The sequence below is a fragment of the Balaenoptera physalus genome (assembly GCF_965194825.1).
Source record: "Balaenoptera physalus genome assembly, chromosome: 9".
Taxonomy (NCBI): domain Eukaryota; kingdom Metazoa; phylum Chordata; class Mammalia; order Artiodactyla; family Balaenopteridae; genus Balaenoptera; species Balaenoptera physalus.
The window spans coordinates 29,136,104-29,162,706 of NC_138888.1; the positions used below are offsets into that span (position 1 = coordinate 29,136,104).

Below are 26,603 nucleotides of genomic sequence, written 5' to 3' on the forward strand. Positions count from 1 at the left end.
TTTTCTCAGTTCCCTTTTCCTGGATCCTCCCAATATTAAAGGTGGCAGCTCTACCAGAAAAATATGAACCCCAATTCCATCTGAGGGGTTGGTGCAGACTAACTAGACAACCACTTTGCCAGTTGACTCATATCACAGGTCACTCACTGACTCACGATCATCATCATAATCTAATTTATAGACCATGGAACATTCTGTACATCTGGTCAGAGAGCCAGAGAGGTGACTAATATGGGTTGTTGCTGTTGGTGATTTTTTTTTTTTTTTTTCCACAAAAACAAACACTCCATCTCTTTCATTTTGCAATGGAATGTGAGACCTCAGTTGCTGAGAAATTTTGCCACTGCAAATGAGGGATTTTCCATCTGGTAAGAAATTCAGGTCATGATTAAGAAGTGTTTAGTAATAGCTGTTTGTGCTTCTGTTTTGTTTTGACAATACATGGAGACTGTATTGCCCCAAGGTTTATCTGTATTGAATTTTAGGCATAATTGAGAAATGAGCTTAAAATCTCAGGTAATTTTGACCAATAATGCAGTGGGATGAGGAGGTGAGAGATTGAGGTGAAAAGAGAGAGGAAATATATTTTCCCTGGTGCAAAGTAACTCTGATTCCATTAAGTTTCAGGACAAATCTGTTATGTTAAAAGTAGCCTTAGATGTTTTTTTAATCACTATGATATTGGACAAACACTATTGTAAAAATTCCCTTTTTTTTTTTTTTTTTTTAATGAAGAGCAAAACCACATTATCACACCAGTTTAATAAATCACCTGCTCTGATTTTCTCTGGGTTGAGTACTTTGATGTCTTTTAGATTGTTATTAGATAGAAAAAAAAATTTATGTCTGCATCATACTGTTATTTTCCTTCTTTCCCAGACCCTTTTACTTACTTAGGACAAGATAACTTGAAGTACATACAAGAATTTGAAGCACCATCATAAAAAATATATACTTATTGAACACCTTCCCCGTGCCATTGGCCAAGGGCCATACTAGGTACACTGGAAGATAGAAAGATCCTGTCTTTTGAGACTACAATTTAGTGTCAGAGGCAGAAAAGGCACATGAAAAAGTAACTGTAGATGAAAGAGTGCGTGCTCTTCATCTCCATGACACATCCACTCTTTAGTGAGAGCTGACATAGGTGACGTGAAGGCTGACTCCCCTACCTCATTCTCAGGTCCATTTATTTACTGACTCTAGGAAAGATCAACTAAGATATCACTGTGGTATCTGTGCAACTATCTCTGCCAAGAGCAGACCCTGATCCAAGAAGAAGAAAAAAAATGCAGTTTTCTCTTCTTGAGGATTGAATCCTTCTGTCTTAACACTTCTACAAGTTTTTCCCGCTAAGGATGAAAAAACCAGGCCTGGGGATGGATGAAGGAAGGAAGCGTGGTGGTCTTGTTGGAAAGAGTGATGGGAGGTAAGGTGGAAACCAGATTCTTATGCCCAGCAGAGTCTGGGTCATCCCAAAAGTCGAGGAGAGCCACACATCTCTGAGCAGGTAAAATGAGAGTAACCTTTTGAGCTTGGAGACTGGTGTCTAAAGGATGCATGGAGAGGAGCAACTCATTAGCTCTACCTTAATTCAATGACATTGTCTTAAATGAGCTGTTATGGCCTGGCCTGGCCTGGGGATGTCTTCACCATTTACAGCATTGTTTCTATTGAAAAGTATTCTAAAAATTTCAAACAGCCGACAGGCAAGTAAACTTTTGGAAAACAACTTGTTCATAAAATGAGGTATGAGGTTCTTCGGTAGCATATGGGGTCATAAAGCTCTGGGGGAAAAAAAGCAACAACAACATAATCTCTGAAGTATTGAGAAGAACAAACAATGCAACGTTGTCTTATTTCTGAAGAGATCAAAAGATCAATCAGAAACCTTGCCCTAAAGTATCTGTTATTTAGATTTATTTCCATCTGTCATCCTGAAATTAGCATGGTACCGTCACTCATTCTGAGAGCTGTTCAGCCAACATGTATAGATGAAGCCTATGTGCCAAGCACTACGCTAAATTCTTAATGCATGTTATTGAATTTAGTCTTTACAACCCTCTTAAAGAAGGTATTACCATCTCCCTTTTCAGAGGAGGAAATTAAAGCTCAGAGGGTTAGCTGATTTTACCAGGGACACACAGTTAGCAAGTGGGCAGAACCAGAGGTGAGCCCAAAGCCAGGGCATTCAACCACTTCCCTGTATGCCTCTGTGGATCAATCCACCCTTAAAACATATTTATTTGGTCTCCAGCCTTTAAAAACAAGTCCCTTTTAATAGAACAACTGGCTCAGGTAACAGGTGCATTTAATCTATGTTATTTGTCCAAACTGTTCCCACCCCTTCCACTCGAATCCTGTTGAAATACTCAAACATAACAATATTCTCTGCATGCTTCTCAAGTGTATCATTTTACATGTTCAAAATCTCACAGTACCACTCAGCAGGAAGTAAACATTAATATCCATCCATCATGCATTGGTCAACTGAGCTAGAAAGAGAATAAATGACTAGTTGTAGGATGTAGCAGAGGTGGGAGGTGTCTCAGCAAAACCAACAAAGTTTAATGGACTCATGAAAGCCCAGGAAGAAATCTCCCACCTGCAGTGGCAGCCGGAACGTGGAGACCTCAGGGTGCTTGCTTGGCTAATGGACTCAATTCCTCCTCCCTCCTTTTACCACTGAATCATAAACACATAAATTATCGTATTTATGAGCCCTCAGCTTTGTAGTAAACTGATTCACAGTCTCTTTCTGGGAGTCCTTTGGTAACATGTATCAGAATCATGAACAATGTGTTTTCTAGGTCAGAACAACACCCCATATCCAATTAAGCCCAGTTGAGGAATTCTATCCCATCCAACTCAGGACCACACAGTGGAGACATCTAGGCAAGTAGGGAGCTTGCAGAGGGAATGAATGAATGAGAGAGATGGACTAAGTACTGGGTACTTGCCTAAGTCTCTCTTCTGAGGTGCAGGCCCAAGGCAGCCCTTCTAGCTAGCCTACATGAGGGCCCCAGGCTGTGGAGAGTTCTATCTTGAGATGCTTCTGCTCTATCACAACAAACAGCCAGTAAAAGGCAAAAAGAAACAACCAAATTCCATTGAACCACAGATGCATGTATAGAAGTGTCCCCAGATGCCTTGCTCTGTAGCATTTTTTACACGCATTTTAAAGAAATTCAGTGTCCTTGTGAAACATTCTCTAGATGGCTCCAAATTGATGTTTGACTACAGAATCAATTTAAAAATGCATACATGTAAGTATATAAGTATAATGTATACAAACATGTATACATTATACATGTATACATATCTGCAACATAGCATTTACCATTTGCCAAATGCTGTGCTAAGTGCTATAAACATGTTACTCTAGTTAAACCTCATAACACACACTAGGATATAGGTGGTGTCCTTTTCCCCATTTTACATACAAGATAACTGAGGCAGAGGTGAGTTGTCAAGGGCAGCTGGGAAGTAGGGAGCCAGGGCTTTAGCCTGACTCATTCTTAATCATCACACTCTACTGATGGCAGCTATTGTGAAAACGACTAACTTTTGACAAAATCTCTGTTGCAAAAAAAAAAAAAAAAAGTTGACCTTCTGATTTCAGCTTTCTTACTAACCAAGTTGCTTCTTTAGCTGATCTAATTGATCTTCCATAAGGAGCCTCATAAGAAGTAAGCAGCAGCAAGGTAAATGATTCTGGGAAAGCACCTTGACCAAATTATCCTCAATATGTATCTTGGGCTGTCCAGAATTCCACCATTATAACCTCAGTCCTGTGTGGTAATTCTTTCTCGACAATATAAAAGAACAAATGCAATAAAACTGATACCCAAATAAGAACTAAAGAGTGATCACATGAAAAAGCAAAAGTATACTTCAACTATTTATACTGATAATAAATTGCATCTGATTAATGCCCCGGGGTAAGTTGACACTTTAGTGGCAACAAGCATTTCCTTTATTTCTTGCTTTCTATATTTGCATAGTTCTCTTTCCTCCTCTTTCTACTGAAGATTCCACAACTATTAGGAATTCCTAACTCTCCCTCCCCCCTCCTGCCCCTTCTTCTTCCCTTCCTCCGCGTGGACATAAAATTCAAGGACCTCAGAGAGGAGCAGTCTTCACTGCGGTCTCACATGTGCCCAGAGATCCACTGATGTAGAACTTTTTTTTTTTTTTCCTGGGCAGAATCTAAGTAAAAGAGAGAGAGAAAGAGGAGAGAGAGAGAAGTAAGAGAGAAGCTTTTAAAATCCCTTTTCCGTTACATTCTAGTGGCAGATAATAGTCTTAGAAGGGTTCAGATCTCAGCTCCATCCCTTACCAACCCTGTGTCCTTAATTTATCTCAGCCTGTGTGCCCACATTTTCAAAACAAAAACAATTCCTAGTTCATCAAGTTGCCTTCAATGAGCTAATACATGTGAGTGCTTAATTCATGATATTTCTAGAAATGCCAATGCCTCGAAAGGACCGAACACTTGCTCAAAGGAGAGGCTTTGATCAAAGAGGTTAAGCAAGAAGCTGAAGATGGATCCCCTCTGCAGAGGACAAGAGAAGACAGCATTCCCAGTCAGACATCGTGGAAAGGGGAGAGAGTTCTGCTGACAGTAAGTCCTGTGCTTGCCATGGTCTGTGTCCAGTGCTGTCTGGTCATTGAGTAGAGAAGGACAGGCTTTAAGGACATCCCAGGTAAGCATTCACCTGGTGACAAATCTGCTTTTCCCTCTGAGCTGGAAAGGACAACCTAAAATGGGGTCAGATGCCCACATTTAATAAATAAAGAGACTCCGCCCCAGCTTGCCTCGTTCTCTAGCCCAGTTCATGGCTGAGCCAAGATCAGCAGGGAGGTTCCTGATTCATCGTGGCCCAGGGACTTGGCTCCACATCACGGTGCACGGCCCTGAGAAGCGGGGTTGAAAATGGGGTCACAGCAAGCTGCATCCATCTGCTTTCCCTATGCAGCAGCAACCTAGCCAGGCAGCTTGCAACGTGATGCTAAAGGTTATACAGCCAGCATCATAGAAAATACAAACCTTAGAGAGACAGCCGAGAGCAGGTGACAGCAGGTGCAGGGGAATTAAAGGCACTGCAGAGCCCCTGAGCACATAATGATGATGTAGGCGTCTGCTTTATCTCTGCTATGGAACATTGTGATAAATTATTAATAAAATGATTTGTGCAAGTTGTGAAGAAAAAGAGGCCTATTTTTGCTTAACCAACTTAAGCAAATGGGAGGTAAGAGGCTTTTACTTTTCAGTCTGAACTTTAAAAATACATTAAAAGCGAATTGCATGTGGTATCTGTGCTCTTCATAAATTAAAAGGGGGAAGGAACAAAGGTTGGATCTGAGCAAACACCTCTGACTAAAGGAAGCTTAAAATAGTGATCTTCTTAATATATATCCTATAACCTATATCCCCTGTAACCTTTAGCCCCAATTGACTTCAATTCTGGAAGATAAATTTTACACTTTAAGACTAGAAATAGTTCATTCAATGGATCTCTTTATTTTTAGAATAATGGGTTTCTATTCTTAGAGCCCCTGACCTGGACTCACAGGGACACATGATATTATGTTTATTTTACTTAGTGTTTTTTTAAGTGTTTTTAATTTTATGTTATTTTTATTTCAAATGTGTTTTATTTAGTTCATTATTTTATTTTATTTTTTTAATAAGAGCCCAGGCAAGGCTTTTTTTTTTTCTTTTTTCTTTTTTTTAATTAATTTATTTATTTTTAGCTGTGTTGGGTCTTCGTTTCTGTGCGAGGGCTTTCTCTAGTCGCGGCAAGCGGGGGCCACTCTTCATCGCGGTACGCGGGCCTCTCACTATCGCGGCCTCTCTTGTTGCGGAGCACAGGCTCCAGACGCGCAGGCTCAGTGATTGTGGCTCACGGGCCCAGCTGCTCCGCGGCATGTGGGATCTTCCCAGACCAGGGCTCGAACCCGTGTCCCCTGCATTGGCAGGCAGACTCTCAACCACTGCGCCACCAGGGAAGCTCTAGTTCGTTATTTTTTAATGGTCAACGATGAAAAGTTAAATTTCAGATCCTGGCTTTTTAAGAGAAACTAGAAAGATTGAGGCCCACGGCCCCAAACAGCAAAGAATCAACTGCAGTCAAGAGCAGCCGCCTCTACAGACAGGAGGGCGCTTTTCCGGTAGCCCGGCGTTCCTGCATCCCTGTGGTCCAAGTCTTCTTCCTACCCATCCCGTCCCTCTTCTCTGCCCTGCCTCTGAAGATATTTAAATGTGTTTTAAATCTTTCCTCTTCCTCCCAGAATGCGAGCTTAGTTAGATCATTTTTCTGAACCCTTCTCTCCTTGCTGACCTACAGCCGTGGCACAAAGGTCCCAGGCAGACAGAAGGCACATTGCTGAATAGCATGTTTTTGAACTTTTACAACAATTACGTTGGCTTTTTTAAAAGACGCTCACATTGTGTTTAGCAGTAAAATGTTCAGTGTTGCAAAGGAAAAGTCATATTGCAAGATCTCTCTCCTTCAATGCCACATCTCTTCATCTCAGAAGAGGAAAATAAAAGCTATTTAGCACCTTCTACCCAAGAGTGTCAAAATAATTAGCAAGCATCAATTAAATTATTGATGTATTGATGTCATAAGTTTCACAAGTATTATTATTGAGACAGAAAACTGTGAGGCCTGCCTATAAGCCATGCACGTGAGAGTGTCTGGTAAACAACAATGGACCGATGATGATGAGACAAAGTTGTACAATGATTGACCAGCAAAGGTGGGAGTGACACCCACCAAAAGAAGTCAGCATGTTTTAATCCATGCCTGTTCTGTTTGCTGTTTCTTATAGACCCCAAAGAATATATATGTCCTTCCTTCGGGTCTGTGCTGGTGAATTAGAGCACGTGGTCTGTATGAAAGCGGATTTTCTCCGAACCAATCTGCACCTCCCACAACAAACACCATTTCCTGCCCCAGCATCTCAGAAGCGCACGATGTGAAGCTCTCCTCCCAGCAGCTGAAGTCTCCCAGGATGAACAGACACACGAAATATGGGAGACTTCCCGGGTCTCCAGGGAGGTACTATTCTCTTCTGTCGTCTTCTTTCATCTAGTGGAGGCAAACCCACCATGATTTTGAGCCTCAGCTCTGAAGTCTATTAACCATATTAATGCAGTGGAGGGTACCTAGCCCCTCGGAGCCTGTAAGGTGAGGAAACTATCATTTCCTGAGAGGGCTGCTTAGAAGGGTCTGTGTGGCCCTTGACAACCTACACAGGCCCTTCCAGATTCACGCGTTGCCCTTTTCTACTGGAGCTGTGCCCTCAGGAGCTTGGTCCACAGGCACCATACACCATACCAACAGGCTCTGTTGCCACCTGACTTCCTGGGGGTTGTGCCCGTGGAGGACCAGTGCAGGACCAGAGGCGGGAGAAGAGAGAAAGCCAGGTATTGACTACCCCAGCTCCCCTCCTGCTGGGTCGTTGTAGATCAGCCTCTTGCCCCACAGAAGCCACAGTTCCCATGAGGCAGCCTTCTCCAAACAGCTACACTCTGTGGCCTCCAGGACTGGGATCCCACTCTTCCTAGCCCCAGGGGACCACAGCATCCTTTGTGGTTTCCTGAAACTCTGCTCTGTAGTTCCTTTGTTGAACTCTCCTCAGATTCCCCGTGGGACTGTGGGGTGTCTTTCCTACCAGGACTTGGAGTGATATGCGTGTGAATGCCTGGCTGCAGACTAGAGGCTCAGTAGTGGTGATGATGGTCGCCAACTCTGCAGTAAGAAAATATCCTGTGACAATGTGATTCTGCGTCTGTGACTACAGAATGGTTTGGAAGTGAAACGCATGAGTGAATTCAGTTAAATACCCACGATACACAAATGGCTTTCATCAGGCTAGATATGACCTTATAAACTGAAACAGAATCTGGAGAAGTCAGAGGCCCTGGGATCACAAATCATTCTTGCTTCCTGGAGGATGGGGACAGCGAAACTTCTGGAGGAGAATTTATTCTAACAGGAGGCTTGTGGTGGTTCTCAAAGTGCAGGTCCCAGGATCACCTGGGAACAAGTTAGAAATTCAATCCCCTGGTCCCACTCCAATCCTGCAGAACCAGAAAATCAGAGTTGGAGCCCAGCAATCTGTTTTTTACCAGGCCCTCCAGGGATTCGGATGCACACAGAGGTTTCAGAAACACTGGACCTGAGTAGTTGCTAGAAGTAAACAAAAGCCAGTGTTCAGGAGTCCAGGTAGGCAAATGGCTCACCTAGCAGGAGAGACTTCAGGAGCAGGTGAATTCAGGAAAAAAAGAGCTTTGTTTTGGGGGACTCTGTCTTAGGCAGTGGGAATCGGTTCAGAACAGGACTCCAGTCCCTGAGAAGAATCGAGGTACGATCGAGGTAGCACCCCAATATCACAGGGGCTGAGAGCTATGTGAATTAGGATGCACTGGGCACCAGAAATGAGAAATGCAGGATCCTTATGAGAAGTGGAGACCTCAGCAGCCTAGTGTCTGAAATAGCCAGAAGCCCAGTTACCAGAACTGGAACTCAAGATCAAGACCAGAAAAGCATGTTGAGTGACTCAATGTGTGGGACGTGAGTATCTGAGCAGGGCTAAGTCCCTCGTGTCCTAAATAGGACCGGCCCTAAGAGCCAAGGTAACTGTTTCTTCTGGTGACGACTGAAAGCTTTGCTGTGGGGAGGGGGTGAGTATAATGACCCGATCTTCAGGTGGGGCCTGACCACCTCCCTCCACACCAGCCACTTACTGGCTGGCTGGCTTTCTGATTGAGCTCATCATTTTTCAGACTGACTTATATATGCAGACCTGTGGTTTTCAGGCTTCAGTGGGTGACTGGATAATTTATGGAGATACTACCCTGTGTTTTGTTCTCTGTGTTTTCTCCTTGCCTTGTTCCTAGAAGTTAGCTAGTCTCCTGGTATGTTCTTTTTTTTTTTTTTTTTTTTAAATTGGAGTATAGTTGCTTTGCAATGTTGTGTTAGTTTCTGCTGTACAACGAAGAGAATCAGCTATATGTATACATATATCCCCTCCCTCTTGGACCTCCCTCCCACCCACCCCCATCCCACCCATTTAGGTCATCACAGAGCACCGAGCTGAGCTCCCTGTGCTATACATCATGTTCCCACTAGCTATCTATATGTTCTTACCTTGGTGGCTTTTGTAGGGCTGAAAGCAGAAGAGAGCATCTCTGACATCTGGGGAAGCTGAAGTTTATTGAAGGGCAGGGAGAGAGGGCAGAGGAGATGGGAAGCAGGGGCAGTAGACAGTGGGCAGGAGCTTTGTAGGCAACAGGAAGGGAGGGGAGAAGGCGGCAGAGTGAGGGGACCGTCAGCAGTGCTCCCCCCTGGTAGTGCCATGCAGGTGGCAGGACCCCAAGGGGAAGGCCTGAGGTCCACTCAGTGATCACTATACCTTCAGGCCTTGGGGTTCTCAGCCTCTGGAGAAAGTCTCGTGTCCTAAAATATGGCAAAGAAACAAAGCCCTGGACGTTTTATTCTGGGGCAATAGAAGCCTCAAGTAAACCATAAGTTTCTCACAGGCATAATAATCACCTGTTGAAAGTTGGAATCTTGGGACCCACCCCAGACCTTCTGACTCAGTAGTAGCTCTGGGGAGGGGCTCAGGAGTGCACACTATAACAGATGTTTCTGATTAAGGACTCCAGTCAGAAACACTGGAAAAGGTGAAGCCAAATCTGCAGCGTTCTGCTCATACCTACAGGAGGGTCTTCTCCTTACAAAGAAGCATAATAGACACTATCTTCCTAAAAACAAGTAATCCTAGTTCTTTGCATCTTTAAGGCTCAGCAACTCATGTCCCAAGAGCAAAGCTGAGAAAATTTCTTCTGTCACTCCCAGAGCCCATAAGATCTCTCTCCACCCTCGATTATGAAAAAATTTATAACAGGTGAAAATTAAAGTAGATCCATCAGTTTCACAATTCATACAAACCATCAGTCAATGACATAACATCCTAATGACTAATGCTGCTACCCTAGAAATTGTAACTATTACGTAACTATTAAATGGGATAGTACTTGGGTGAGTCAGTCGTGGACATGCCACTTTGCTTACCAGATGTGAATCCACACCTCATTTCCACCATGGACACTCGGTCTATAATGTAAATGCAGTCACCATCCGGCTTTGTGGTTGCATCATCTTTAGGTAATAATATTTGTTTGCATAGAAGAGATCAGAATAACACATTGTAACCCCATAGGTTACTTCTCCAGCTTGTCAAGATCCATGAACCTTCAGCCTAAATGGGTGGAAACACTAATGATCTGTAACAGGGGTTGGCAAACTAGAGCCAGAGGATCAAATCTGAACCACCACCTGTGTTTGTTCGGTCGATGAGCTAAGAATGGTTTTTACTTTTTTTAATTGTTGGGGGAAAAAAATCAAAAGAAAAGTATTTCCTGAACATTGACATTATGTGAAATTAAAATGTCAGTGTCCATAAAAAACATTATTGCCACCCACCCACCTTATTCCCTTACTCTCTGGCTCTAATTTGTTTTTTGTTTTTAAATTTGATCTACACACACACACGCACACACACACACACACACACACACAGAGGTTATTTGTTTTTAAACTTATGAATGATTGGCTTTGGGTTTTTTTTGTTTTTTGTTTTTTTTGCACTCTTCTTAGCAGCTTTGATTTCTGATAAACAAACCAGGACGTTGAAAGATTTGGTTTGGTCACACATGTCACATTCCATTTCTCAATCCATTTCATCAATTACACATGCAAGTCACATTGACTAACAACTGGCAAAACCAAGAGGGAAACTATGGCACATCAAGAAACTGACAGCAGACACTTGTAGTATTCTCCTAATAAATAACTCATCCCAGGTCAGGCATTAAAAAAAAAAAAAATTACAAAAACTTAACATCTATTCTAATTATAGGTTGAGATGAATTAGTGTACTAAACAGTTAAAAAGGGTGGCTCCACTGCCATGCAGCCAATGAAATTGTTGGAAATGCAAGAGAAATGCTCTTCTTATGAAAAGATGCCCTTGTTCAATTGATGGTTATGCCTCTACCAAACACTTTTGTAAGGGATACTGTGGATTACCTCGCTCTATACCCACTCCAGGCCCTTTTAAGGGTCCTTAGACTAAACAGCAAAAAGCACGTTTTCCAGGTGTGGTTTATAGTGCTGTTCTGTGTGTGATGTGGGTGTCTCCAATTAGATGCACTCACATAAGACTCTGATTCAGAACTGAGTCATGTGGGGGGAAAGACAGGGTACAAGGCGCTCATTTTGTGGGTACAGGGAGGTGTGGAACCGGCCCTGGCAGCTGAGGTGGCAACTTCTTGATTTGATAGCTTCCTGATCAATGTAGAGGGGACAACCACCCTTAATGGCCTGGTTCTACAGTGTGGTTGGGGCTCATTCCTGGTAACTCAGCCTAGATTTGTTTCTTGGCATCTTCCAGCGGTTTGGGAATTAGTATCAACACTCCGTAGTAAATACCATTCTGCATCGCTAGCCAGAGAAGATTCTATTTTCTGCAACAAAAATACTGATTAATACATTGAATTACCCATTTTAAACTACCTTAAAGCCTGTGGTTTTAAAAATTATTAAGACTAAAGAAACGGGTAATAATACATTTCTTCTGAACTTCCCTATAGCCCGTGGGAAGAGACAAAGAGGGCAAGGGAAGGAAAGGATTAAAAATTGTTCAAAATAATAAAGCTTGGATTGTTGGATGACCCATGGTCATTTCACATTTTCCGATTTTTCTGCCTAAAGATTACTGGTTTGTTTATTTATTTTTGGCCGCGCCATGTGGCACGCGGGATCTTAGTTCCCCGACCAGGGGTAGAACCAGTGCCCCCTGCATTGGTAGCACAGGAGTCTTAACCACTGGACCACCAGGGAAGTCCCAAGATTACTGGTTTAATGTCCATCTTCCCTCCTAGACTGTAAACTCCATGAGAACAGGGGTTATATGTGTTTGGTCAACACTGTGTGTGTGATACCTAGCATCCTTCTGGCTTATAGTAGCTGCACAATAAATATTGTGTGACTGTCTAAAGAGGTAGAGGCAGGTAATGAACATTTCAAGATAGGATGTGTGTCTGTTCAATAATGTCGATAGTTACCGTTTATCAAGCAACTGCTAAGAGAATGGTATTGCGCTAATCATTTTACATATATTATTTCACCCTTCTATAGAGTAGATAATACCTTCTACTTTAGAATACCTCTAGAATAATACTTCTAGAATAATACCTTCACTTTACACATAAAGAAATTGAGTCTCAAGATGTGACTGTGGAAGCATGGTCAGAGATGCACCATTGCTGGCTTTGAAGACAGAGAAAGGGAGCCACAAGCCAAGGAATGTAGGCAGCCTCTAGAAACTGGAAAAGGAAAGGAAACAGATTCTCCCCAAGAGCTCCAGAAAACAATTCATCCCTACCAACACCTTGATTTTAGCCCATTGAGACCTGTGCCGGACTTCTGTCCTTCAGAACTGTAAGATAATAAATTTTTGTTTCTTTTAAGCCACTAAAAAAAAAAGGAAAGAAAAAAAGAAATTGAGCCTCAAAGAGGTCAAGTAAAAGTCATAACTAGTAATTGTGTTTTTATTCACACCCCAAAACTCTGATTTCAAAGCCCATGATGTGGCTTCTATTATACCTTATATGTTTGGTTTCAGGGATTCAGTGCCTTTTCAGTCAGCTGTGAATCTCCTCACAGTGGCTCAATCACATAGGAAACGGAGAGCTTTTAAGACACCTTCTTCCATCCATAGGAAATCCTTTTAAAAGGATTCCTGGCATTTGTCTGCATCTGTGGTTAAAAATACTCCTTCATGAAGGGGGCTTCTTTCCACTCATAGAGTCATACCTGGAAGTGGCAAGACCCACCCACACATGATCTACTAGAGGCTAAGAGGCAGGTTGTCTTTATTCTCAGGATTCTTTAGTGGTTCTGCCAACCAAATTCTGAAGACACCAACACTAATTCTCTATGCAGGAATTTTTTCTGAGGAAACTTATTTTGCCCAAGGATTGTTTCTGTAATACAGTCATATTCACTCTGAGAGTGCTTTTTGGACTCAACTTAATCCATTTTACACAGACATAGAAAATAAACTTATGGTTACCAAAGGGGAAAGTGGGAGGGGATAACCTGGGAACTTAGAATTAACAGATACACACTACTATATATAAAATAGATAAACAACAAGGACCTGTATAGCACAGGAAACTATATTCAATATCTTGTAATAACTTACAATGGAAAAGAATCTGGGGAATTCCATGGTGGTCCAGTGGTTAGGACTCCACGCTTCTACTGCTGTGGGCTGGGGTTCAATCTTTGGTCAGGGAACTAAGATCCCACAAGCCACGCAGCGTGGCCAAAAAAAAAAAAAAAAAAAAAAAAAAAAAAGAATCTAAAAAATAGTATATAGGACTTCCTTGGTGGCGCAGTGGTTAAGAATCCGCCTGTCAATGCAAGGGACACGGGTTCAAGCCCTGGTCCGGGAAGATCCCACATGCCGCGGAGCAACTAAGCCCGTGCGCCACAACTACTGAGTCTGTGCTCTAGAGCCCGCGAGCCACAGCTACTGAGGCCCGCGCACCTAGAGCCTGTGCTCTGCAACAAGAGAAGCCACCACAATGAGAAGCCCGCGCACCGCAACGAAGAGTAGCCCCCGCTCACTGCAACTAGAGAAAGCCCGCGTGCGGCAACGAAGACCCAGCACAGACAAAAATAAATAAATAAAATAAATAAAAGATTTATTTAAAAAAAAAATAGTATATATATACATATATAAATATGTATATATATATGTGTATATATATATATATATATATATATATATATATATATAAACTGAATCACTTTACTGTACACCTGAAACATTGTAAATCAACTATACCTCAATTTTTAAAAAGAAGAAAAAATCCCTTTTAAAAGCCAATGTGACACAGAAGGAACTTGGTCGATTCTGTCACACTTTATTATCCATTTATATGTTCATGCATTCATTCAACAAACATTTACATAGCCTTGACTACATGTAAGACGTGGAGCTCCATTTAAATGTAGTAGTTTTCTCTCTCCAATCACCACAGTAAGATTAGGAAGGTTGAAACAGGCTGTTCTTCAATAAATATTTTGGGTGGTTACATCTTTGTACCAAGATATAATATAAGGGCTTCCCTGGTGGCACAGTGGTTAAGAATCCGCCTGCCAATGCAGAGGACATGGGTTCGAGCCCTGGTCTGGGAAGATCCCACCTGCCACGGAGCAACTAAGCCCATACACCACAACTACTGAGCCTGCGCTCTAGAGCCCGCGAGCCACAACTACTGAGCCCACGTGCCACAACTACTGAAGCCCGTGCGCCTAGAGCCCGTGCTCCGCAACAAGAGAAGCCACCGCAATGAGAAGCACGCACACTGCAAGGAAGAGTAGCCCCTGCTCACCGCAACTAGAGAAAGCCTGTGTACAGCAACGAAGACCCAACGCAGCCAAAAATAAATAAATAAAATAAATAAATTTAAAAAAAAAAAAGATATAAGAAAGCAGCTCTTTTCTTGTAGAAACATTTGGACGAAGCTTAATTATAGATATACATATATGTTCAACTTAGATGTGACTCATCACCATCCAAATTGATATGTAAGTGTCCCTAGGCTACATATCAAGTGACACTAGTTCAAAAACATGCCCGGTATCTGACGTAAAATCTAATATTTTAAATGTAATGGATTGTCTCTTTGCTTTCTGAGGTTTCTTAGATCCTGATGCCCATAATATGAACAAAATTTTGCTTCTCTCCTGCTCTGCTTGTCAGAGCGCAGGCACTGAGATAAAGAAAAAAATGAAAGTGTCAACTTCCTGCAGATTTTAGATGAGATATTTTTGCTGGGACCACTTTAAACAAAGACCCATTTTCCCTGACCTTTTCGCCCAGCTGTCCTCCTGAGATGGCAGCTTGGACTCCAGCACATGATTCATTATAGATTCAATTTCAGGTGGAGAATGCACTCAAACGAGAGATGAAAGCTCATTACAGTTATACCTGCAAGGATCAGTCACTGCAGTTCAAAGTCTATTAGAAAGGTTATAACTTGCCCATAATAATTTAGCTTTGGGCTCAAATACAGCATATGAGTTTCTAGTCTGTAAGTACCTTAAAATCAGAAAACTCAATTAGGTACTCCTAAATTAAATGGCTGGTAATTGGCAGAGAATTGAATTTTGATGTTTTAAAATTTCTTGCCAAAAGCTTGAGACATTTTAATGTTTGAAAATATGGTGTAGCAATTAGAGTAAGAAATCTGAGAAGTCAGTTTAACTCCACCCCTCTCTCCCACCTCTCTGACAACGGGAGACACTTCTTCAATATTTCTGTACTGGTGTTTCTCTAAATGGAGAAACTGTAGTGATATTTACCTTTTCCCAGAAGGTGTCAAGGAGCTAATTTAATGGCTCTAATCCTCTTTTCAAGTTTAATAATGCACTCTTCTAAGGAAATTCCTCCACCTCCCAGGTCCTCTATGGTAATTAAGCACAGACCCATCCAACCCCTCAGAAAGAAAGAGTTTCCTTTGCTTCCCTGCGACTCTTCACTCCCATCTGTCTGGAACAAGAAAGGGATTTTTCCCTTTGCTAGTTCCCGGCAGAGAGGGGTTGGTGTCTCAGAGAGGAGAAAGGACTTCATAGTTTGGCCCACCCAGGTTTGAAATGCAAGTCCCACTTTCTAGATGTGTGGATTGTTTTCTTGTTTGTGAAGTGAGGACTGCTATTTGTGAGGCATGAACAAAGTAGCAAATGAAAAGTGCCCGGTGCACAGGGGACAATCCATGGTAGCTGCAACCTTTAGCACCCAGCCAACAGATCCAACGCTCTGCCAACCCACTGGCCAGCCCTGAAGGTCTCCCTCCCATCCCTGGGGAGCCCTGCCAACCTAGGAAGATCAAGTCTATGCAGGCAGGGGCTTCTTCTCACCCTCATGCGGAGAAGCAAAAGAGATGATGCGGATTAGGGAAATACACTCAGATGTTGCTCTGGGGAAGGTGCTCCAGGGATGAAGGGTATTTTCATATTCCGAAATATAATGTCAGGATTTCCCAACCAGTAGCATGGCCTGCCTTTTCCTAAATAATTAGTTTTCATAATGATTTCTAATACGAATTTGCTTATTTAATGGGACTACCACACGCAATTCTGTATTTCTTAGTAATACTCTAAGGAGCAATAATAGTCAAAGCTCAGAAAGCTTATTAAGACTAATACCCAAATGTAGTTAAATGCATTAAAAAGCTTTAGCAAAGAATATGCACTATTGATCCCACTCATAGTCTTGGCTTTTGCTGAGGGTCCGTTAGGCACAGCATGTTATCAATGCAAACTAGTCCCCAGGGAACAGCTCTCCTCCATCTTAAAATGAGGTGGCATAAAGCTGAAGCTGAAATATTCTGGAAATTACTGAGTAGTTACAGCCATTTTTCCCCATGTTTTATATAATATACTTGTATAGCATTTTTAATATTTAGTGTCTTGTGCAAACAACAGTTTCCAAATTGGTTAATAGGGTATAATAAAATACACTTTTTCATAATATCTCAAAATATTATTTTATCTTCCTCCTGAGGGTCCCAATGCAGATAAATAATAGACATCAGGGCTTCCCTGGTGGCGCAGTGGTTGAGAATCTGCCTGCTAATGCAGGGGACACGGGTTCGAGCCCTGGTCTGGGAAGATCCCACATGCCGCGGAGCAGCTGGGCCCGTGAGCCACAATCACTGAGCCTGCGCGTCTGGAGCCTGTGCTCCGCAACAAGAGAGGCCGCGATAGTGAGAGGCCCGCGCACCGCGATGAAGAGTGGCCCCCGCTCGCCGCAACTGGAGAAAGCCCTCGCACAGAAACGAAGACCCAACACAGCAAAAATAAATAAAAAGATAAATTTATAAAATAATAATAATAATAATAATAATAATAATAGACAGCAGGCCAAGTTAAATGCAAATAAAGTTTGTACTACTGAATCCTCATGATCCAACATTTTGTGGATCAAGAAAACTTCTAGACTATTCGTCTGTATAAAAACCCACCTCTCCCTGTAATTAATTATTATAATTTTATTCTCTGATGAGCAATCCATCAAAAATATTTTTAAGTATTTTCTGCTTGAGAGGACTAAATAAGGTTTATTTTTTTTCTCAGTAGGTGTTGTAATTGGAGGTGAAATTTACATAATATAAAGTTAGCATTGGAAAGCATACAATTCAATGGTATTTAGGGCGTTCCCAATGTTATTCAATTACCACCTCTATCTGGTTCCAAAACGTTCATATCATCCCAAAAGAAAACCCCCGTACACAGTAAGCAGTTATACCCAATCCCCACCTCCCCCGCCAACCCCCCGCCCCATCCCCAGCCCCTGGTTACCACCAAGGTTTGATTGCTTTAAAGCTGCTTACAACCAATTAGAGGAAGGAATTTTTGTCTTTACCAAGGCCCCCGAGTGACCTGGAGCACTCATTAAATATGGAGATTCCTGGGCCTCTGCCCAAAGATTCCAACACAATCAGTCCTGGAATATCAGCTTAGAAGCCATTTCTCCAGGCCTCTCAACCCACCAGGGAGCTTTCTCTACCCCTAATAAATACCTTCAGCCTAACAGGGTGATGGACGTGTGAAGAGACGTCCCTTTGAGAAGTGTCTTATGATGGAAATGGCAAAGCAAGATGCAGGGAGGGAGCAGGCCATGTCAGAGGAGGGTTTGGAGAATAATGCAGATGTCTATACAGCTGTCCCGCAGTATCAGAGGGGGATTGGTTCCCGGACTCCCACAGATACCATCCACGGATGCTTCAAAGTCCCTTATATAAAATCACGTAGTACAATCAGCCCTCCATAGTCACAGATACCCAAGGTCGACTGTATGCCTGAATAGAGAGGGGTACAGTGAGGAAGCTTCTACTAGAGTGTCCTACTGAGAAGGAAGGAAGGTAGGAAGGAGGAAGAGGGGGAATAAGGAGGGGAGGGAGGAAGGAGGCAGGTAAGGAAGCAGGCATGGCATTCAGTGTACCTGTGATCAACGTTTGACAGAAGGTGGGCTGTTGCTCGTTTTCATTAGGGAGGAGAAGGGAGAAGACAGACTGGTGTAAATGCAGGCAGAGTATGGATTTGGTGGTGGGAACGTAAGGGGCTTCCTGACTGATGTCTTCAGCTTTCTCTCCGCAGCCTAATACATGATTCATTGCTGAGGGTGGGTGGTTGGTGTGTGGGAGTGTGCGTCTCCTCCTTACAGAAGGAAAAATGCTCGAAGTTTCAAAGAATGAGAGCAAGCTTTCTAGAGAAGCTGAGCGAGTTTGCAGGGCTGTGCTGAGTGTGGTAATTACGAATGTGCAGTGATTCCAGTTCTGCTGGTTGTGGCATTTTCTCGGCAGGCCCATCTCCCCGGTGTAGTCAAGGCAAAGCAAGTGTGGAAGTTCATCTGTGGTTCAGGCTTGCCTGGAAGAAAGAAGCGTGAGGGCAATAAGGCATTTGCAAGGGAAGAAATTCAGACTCTCTCAAGAATACAGAGAGCTTAATAGAGAAATGATTTTCATCATGGGTGAAAATGCCAGGAACTGATTAAGAATTTTCCCTCAGCTAGGGAAAGTCCTCAGCTAGGGCTCTTTCTCTACTCCGTTCCCTGTCCAGTCTTATCACAAATATTCCTTTCCGACAGGGTAAATTTATAATGGCCTTTAAAAAAGGTACTTATCATGAAAAGACAATTCACAAAAGAGCTAAGACAATTTGATAATGTGAAAAATGCTTCAGACTCACTAGCAAGGAAATGAAAACTTATTTGCTAAAACACAATGTATTGTTTTTCTATGTCCAGCCCCTACCACTCATTTTGTATATGGGGGGAATTTTCATTTCCCTTGATTCAGGTTTCCGTGTGGAGACACTGCCACGAGGAATATTCCTGATCTTTCTTCCTTCCCCCTCCCTCTTCTCCCTAAGCAGGGGGAATGAGTGACTTAGCTGATGAAACTGAATTTTCCCACCCTCAGACTCTTTTTCTCTTGCCTGTTTTTGTGAACCAACCTATCTGCAAAATACATATGTCCTCGTTTGCTCTGTGTCTCATGGCAAGGGGTCTGCCCCTGGGGGGTATCGGGTTTAGCCTACCTGCATCCTGTGATCACGTGGATAAATCTGTTTAACTCAGGTCTGACGAATTAGCAAATCCAGTGGGCCACTGATGTAAAACCATATTTTCTAAATTTATCAGTAATAAAACTGATATTTGGTTCGATAAAAAATTAAAAAAGGAAACACTTAAAGTGCTATAGCTTGTTGCCCAGGACGGAGCTCAGAGCTTCCCAAGCTTCTCAGTTCATGGTGCCCCTAGTGTCTCAGTAGTTTCTTCCTGATGCTCTAGGCCCAGAAAGATACCTGACAATTCTATTTATTAAGTCGTTAGGTCCAAACAACTGAGTAAGTACTTATGTCCTAACAATTTACTAGCTGTTTGGGGGGGGAAAAAAAAAAACATAATTTGAAAGAAGAAGTAATAGCCATTTCATTCTTAATAGTCACAATTACTTACCAATAGGATGTGTGTGCCTGTTGAGCCCCACACAGGTTCTGAAATCTTAGAATCAGGTAAAATTCCTATTTATCACAGCAATCTCTAAAAAAACACAACTTTGCAGACATATTTCATCAAGGGTGGGATGACATGGGGGTTGGGATTGACATATAAACACTCATATGTATCAAATAGATAAGTAATGAGAACCTGTTGTATAGCACAGGGAACTCTACTTCACTTATCTGTACAGTAGAAACTAACACAACATTGTAAAACAACTATGCCCCAATTAAAAAACAAAAGATATTTCATCAAGAGAAATGTAATGTGATCTCATTTTGAAACTGTGAATTCCCTTGAGCTATTGGTTCATGTGCTATTCAGCAGATGTTGAATATCGCTGTGGTTTCCTCAGAAATTTGAACCATTCCTTGGCAGTCCTGTGAATTTGGTGGGGTGTCCCAGGGAGCTGTGGTGTACAGTTTGGAACCAAGGGACCTGGAGATAAGAATTCTGTTTCAACTTTGGCACTCATACCACTGTGCCCTCCTGCTCCTCACCCCCATCATCATGGGAAAAATGATGCTGATACTGAACACAGACAAAGGTCACAGAAGTGAAAACAGGCCTAGCATCTCAGTAAGAAAGGCAGAGAACCTCCACCTTATGGGTTGATAAGCAAAGACCAACATCCCATCCCAGACCAGACTTCAAGGGCCAGGAATGATGTGGGACGAACAAAAAGAGAGTCACACAGAGTCAGAACTACTGGTTCAAGCTCCCCGATTATGAGTCTTCTCCAGTTCCTTAGAGAGGAATAGAAGACTATATCCCCTTAAATATCTGTGTATACTCTGCTGATCTGCCTCTGAAGGGCAAGACAGTTGAGTGGAAAGAACATGAATGTTGGAGATAAATGGACCAGGTTCCAAGACCAGTTTTCTCATTTACAAGTTTGTGAATCTGGGCAAGTAGTTCAACCTCTCAACCAGTTGTTTCTGAGTTTGGTAAGAAAGTTATGATACCACCTGCCTCAATAATAGTTGAGGCTGAATGCCAGAGTATATAAAATCTGTCTCACACAATAAACCCTTATTGTGTGGTGATTATTCTCATTTTGTTAATGTTTTTCAGAAGGAAACATAAGAATAACTCTTATTAAAGTCAACTATTAAGAGAAGGAAAAACAAACAATCACTAATTTTCATGAGAATTATCAGGCTGTTGCTTTCCTAGTTAATCATCCTGGAGTAAATAGCAATAATTGGAGGCAGATCAGAATTAGATAACCACCACCAAGTGGACCAGTGGCATTTTAGACTCAGTTTCCCATTTTCTAAAAGCAAAGAAAGTACATCTTATTCCTCTGGGGGAAGTGCTTAAATGATTTCTGGGTTCCTGCAGCCCAGAGTCATAAAAACCAGAGATTAACTTTCCAGGTCCCTGACTTGCACAGGTATCTTCCAAGGCCTTGTGAGAAACCCTAGTGATGTGTTCATATGATCATATGCTTTTGTAAAATTTGCTAAGGTAGTAGACAGTTGACTCTTGTTATTTGCAGTAATTATACAATTTAATAAAGTCACCATGAGAGCTGAATTAGTGAATATTGAATCGTTGCTCTTAGCAGAAATACAAGGTTAGGTTCCTGTGAGCCCCTGGTCACAACATTTTTGTCAACTGATCAATACATATCAGTAACTTTATTTTATATATAGTTCTGTTTAAAGACTTATTATTTAATATATACTGTTGATTCATTGGCATTGAGCTCACCACTGACAGACTATAATAATTCTTGCCTGAATGAAGCTTATTCAAAATGTATTTTCTCCACAAGGCACCTCACAACCTTCTTCTACTTACGAACACTAGACAGCAATTTAGCACTACACTTCAGGGTCACTGAACTAGCAAAATCAACAAAAAGCACAAAAATGCAAAAAATGTGGTACTGAATCACCTGCAGAAAGGACACTTGTTTACAGCATGAGAACTGAGACAAGAAGGCAGGGCATCACCCTGTTCAACCTCAGCTGGGAACTTGCACACTGGGCAACTCAAGTTTTTCATTTCTCTGTACGTATCTATGAACCACCACCAAAAATGTGCTACAAATATTACTTTTGGGTTACACATAAATTTTAGTGAGTCAGCAAATTCACAAATACAGAATCCACAAATAATGAGGATCGACTGTACGTTTGCTGTAATTTGTTAAGAACACTGTATTTATTCACCATGACATTTCTTCCATCAGACTTCCTCTGCTGTCTGGTGGAGTTGGGGTGGCTATATGGATTCTGAGGATCCAACTAAAGGGAAGTTTAGTTGGGAATACATTTATTTGATTTTACTGATGTATATTTATGTGGTTTCCAGTCACTTCCACATTGAAAGAAAGAAAGAAAGAAAGGGAGGAAGGAAGGAAGGAAGGGAGAAAGAAAGAAAGAAGGAAGAAAGAAAGAAAGAAAGAAAGAAAGAAAGAAAGAAAGAAAGAAAGAAAGAAAGAAAGAAAGAAAGAAAGAAAGGGAAGGAAGGAAAAAAAGGGAGGGAGGGAGGAAGGGAAAGAAAGAGAGAGGAAGGGAGGGAGGAAGGAAGGGAAGGAGGAAGGAAGGGAGGGAGGAAGAAAGAAAGGGAATGAGAGAGAACTTGGGCAGATGTTAAATGTCTTTGTCTTATATGGAATTCAATATTTTCCCCAAATATATACATCTTAATTCCCTAGGTCTTCTGATAGATCTTCTGATTGTACCATGTGCCGCAAATACTCCTCCCTGTATTAGCTGACTTTGGGAGTTAGAGAAATGCACTTAGATGCTCTGGGAACACAAATAACTACTGTAAACCTTCGCCCGCTTCATTAAATGACAAAAAGCCTGCAGGACTGAGTTACAGTTCCAGAAGTTACGGTCACTCAACTGACACAAGTAAAAGCTTTGGAAAGAGAAAGGAGAAAAGGTTCATGTGAGAGGACGGGTGGGGAGAAGTGGAAAGCAAAGGAGAGTGAGAATGGCAGAGAAGGGCAAGGATGGTGAGCTCAGTCAGAACGGCCATGGCCAAGTTTGGAGAAGCCCAGCGGAGCTGCTGGTGAAACAACCAGGGCTAGCAGCCACTCTCAGCCTAACCTCCGAGGCCAGGGCCCCAGGGAGTTCCATCTGGACTTAATGTGGAGCCTCAGAAACAGCAGCTCAACCCATACCATTGTCCAGAGAATTTCTAGAGGCTGAGGCAGGAGGCAGTAAGGAGCAATCTGCCTCAGTGCTCTTTGACCCAGGATATTTTAATTTCCCAAAGCACCCACTGTGTGGCCCTAGAATTCACTGTTCTTTCTGCTCTCTAGTCTACTTAGGGCATTCCAATTAGACAGTGACCAAAGAAAAATAATCAGGAAAGGCGATTAGGTCTATCTATAAGTCTGATCCTACGGTGTAAGGAGAGGTGGGAAGTAGGAAGAAGGAGGAAGGTGACCTTGACCTGCTATTTGTCTGAGCAGAGAACAGAGCAGAGTGGAGAAGGTGGGAGAGAGGGTATGGAGGGAAAAAATATTGGAAAACATTCCACATATCAACCTCCTATGGCTCTGATTGACACCAGCCTCAGGACGAAGGTGCTGCTGTAACTTTCTGGAGCACTCTTATCGCTAGCACTGGAGAGAAAATTCTGTCCTAATTTTAATTTTTTTTATAAACCTATTCAGTGTCGGTGCAATTCTTCTACATTAACATCTATATCTTGTCTTCTGGAGAAGAAAAGAAGGAGAAGAGACCACAATGGGGACGTGGCCTTCCCCAGCTCTGGCATGGTCCTGCCCTAGTCACTAGAACATTTCTGGGGTAATATACAGAGAAAGAGAGGAAACTTCCACTAAACCCATTTTCTCCCAATTTTGGGTCAGCTTCTGGAACCAATAATATGTTGTGTGATCATATGAAATTTGACTTACAGATAAATTTCTACTAATGAGTACAGGAAGTACCTATTAAACTTCTCTTTGTTTAATATGGTGCATGTGAAGTCTTATATAACGTTGCCATTTTATCCCAACTCCATCTGGCAAAAGAAAATATATTTTGTGAAAGAAAGATTCATTTCAAAACAAAAATATCATTCTGGTGTTTGGATCAGTCATTCCAAAGTGCTAGTGAAGATATAATTAAGTAATTTGATTTGCCACTAAAATCACTACCTTTATTTACTTGTTGCCATGATGCTGGGCTAAATCTCATATTGCATCATCGTAGTCCTCTAATTACAAAAGAGAGTTGCTTTTCTATTTGGCCCTTCAGGGTTCAATGTCATAGTGTGATTGGTTAACATTCATTCCAGCTCAGATGCCTAGTTTAAGCTGATCATGGCAATTCCTTTCCCCCTCCACTGACTTCTCAGAAGCAGATAGGGATTGCCCATTTGAGCTGAAAGGGAATGCAGAGAGCCAATCTCAGGGCTTCTAGGACAAGTAGCCAATCTATCCCTCCCTGATGGTGGTGAGCACGGTTGATTTTGGCAGCTGATATTAGCCTTACTGAGATACTGTTGCCACACTCAAATTAACATCATTCAATAATGATTAAAGGGACTTCCCTGGTGGAGCAGTGTTTTAGACTCTGTGCTCCCAAGGCGGGGGTCCGGGTTCGATCCCTGGTCCAGGAACTAGATCCCACATGCATGCCACAGCTAAGAGTTCGCATGCCACAACTAAGGAGCCCGCGGGACACAACCTAATTAATTAAAATGATTTAATAAAAGGGACTATTTACAAAGGTAGGGGCGGGGTGAAATGAGAGCGCAAGGAATAAAGCAGACTTTAGGGCAAGATGCAGGAGAGCTCTCATCACACTCGTTCCCAAAAGGCACAAGGGGCAGGGGTTACAGAACCCAGGAGAGAGTGATGGAGAGAGGGTCACCTTGAGAAGAACTGTGACTTGGATTAAGGAATGTGGTCAGCGCACCTTGACCTCACAAGGAGGAAGCCGGATGAATAAATAGCCCAGCTTCATTCTCTTCTCTCTGCTCAGTTTCCTTCAGGGTCTTCCTATTGGCGGAATCCAGGCAGAAGCCCGCAGACGAGGGAGCCCTCTCATGTAATCCATACAGGTGGGCCTCACAGGGCGCAGAGCAGACAGAGAAGGGCAGAGGGTGGGTCTGAAGCAATAACTGAAAAAGTCCAACACACTGCTTTATTAAGCCTGCAAGGAAGGCAGCCTAAGATTGAAGACGGCGCTGTAGAAGTCAGAGCAGAGACAAAGCACCTGGGTGACTAATGACAAGCAGCCCTAAAATCTGCCCTATCTCTGGACTCTCTGCTCTCTAAGACAAGTTTCCGTATTGTTCAAGCCTGTTGAACTCTTAGGAGCTGTAACCTGCTGCAGAAACTATCCTGACTCAGTGCTTTTTCAAACTGCAAGTGGTAACCCGTTAGCGGGTGGTGAAATCAGTTTAGTAGGTTAAAACCAGCCCTTTTTAAAAATGGAAGGGGGGCTTCCCTGGTGGCACAGTGGTTAAGAATCCACCTGCCAATGCAGGGAACACGGTTCAAGCCCTGGTCCGGGAAGATCCCACATGCCGTGGAGCAACCAAGCCCATGCACCACAACTACTGAGCCTGCGCTCTAGAGCCCTTGAGCCACAACTACTGAAGCCTGTGCACCTAGAGCCCATGCTCCGCAACAAGAGAAGCCACCGCAATGAGAAGCCCATGCACCGCAACGAAGAGTAGCCCCTGCTCGCCGCAACTAGAGAAAGCCCGCGCACAGCAACGAAGACCCAACGCAGCCAAAATAAATAATTAATTTTAAAAAAAAAATGGAAGGGAAAACAGAAAGACTAAAATAGAATATCTGAGAGTGCATCACACAATAAAAGAATAAGTATCTTTTCATGAAACTTATTTCAGTCATGTGTGTGTACACATACACATGAATACTTATACTAGACGTGTAAAATGTATTTCTTACTATGAGTCAGGGTTTTAAAAAAGTTTGAAAGTCACTCTGCTAACTGACAAAACAAGTTTTTCCCTCAGACGTTTCTTCTCAGGCATATTGTGCATTCAGGAAATCACCTCAGCGTCAGAAGCCTGCAGGGCATCTTTAAGAGCATAGCAGTCTTTGTGATTACAGCTTCTAGAATTCTCTATCTGTGAAAAATAGGCTACAGGGTTCCAGAGGCTACAGTTCTCTCTATAGTAATAAAATGTTTCTCACTTATTTTTATTTTTTAATATCCAATGTGTTTTCAAAGTTTTGCCACTTTCTATGCACACAAATGCCCCACTCCTAATTTCTGCAGATACTGAAGAATGGTTTGAGTTCCAAATTATCAGTAATCGATTTCTTTTATCCTGATTCTAAAATTCTCTCCAAGACAGGACAGCTGCTAGTTTTCCTTACAGGGCCCGTTCACAATTCCTTATTGTAAGATTTGTCCTGCCAACCAAGCTTGCTATACTAGTAGGTACTTACTCTGAAAGTTCTAGCAAATATAAAGGGCCCCCTGATATCTGCTAGTAAAACACTGAACAGAATTTCGAGTTCATTTTTGAAAGATTAAAATGCAGGAATTTCCAGTGTCTCTTCACTTTACTGTCAGACGATCCTTTTGTCTGGTAATATAAAGCATTTAAAACTAAGTGTCTTAAATAAGTGTTACTGCCCTTACGAATGCTTTCACCTGCAAGTAAAAGATAAGTAAGAAAGACTTTCAGTGATCTCAGCTAACAAGTTGTCCAGAGGTAGGCAGTTCTGAGTTCCATTTTGGGAGCAGTAGCTAAAAATGACATCAAGTATTCAGGCTCTTTTTAGATTTCCACTCTGCCATTTTTAGTACAGTGGCTCTTTATCCAGTCATCTCATCACTTCATGGTTACAGGAAGACAGATGTAGCTACAAGGAAGTTATCCTCACTTAGCTACAAGACAAGAAGAGAGGCTTAGAGGTCAAAGGGCTTTTCACAAGTCTCTGTATTTTTAACCAGGAAAATACTCTTTTCTAGAAGCTCCTTCTCC

General features: G+C 42.3%; 1 long non-coding RNA gene across 1 annotated transcript; it reads left to right on the plus strand.

The window, feature by feature from the left end:
- The first annotated feature begins 1,381 nt into the window (after window positions 1-1,381).
- On the plus strand, window positions 1,382-13,457 carry LOC309666966. Its single transcript, XR_014267430.1, has 2 exons — window positions 1,382-1,429; window positions 4,466-13,457. It is a non-coding gene; the product is annotated as an uncharacterized lncRNA (long non-coding RNA).
- The last annotated feature ends 13,146 nt before the right edge of the window (window positions 13,458-26,603 follow it).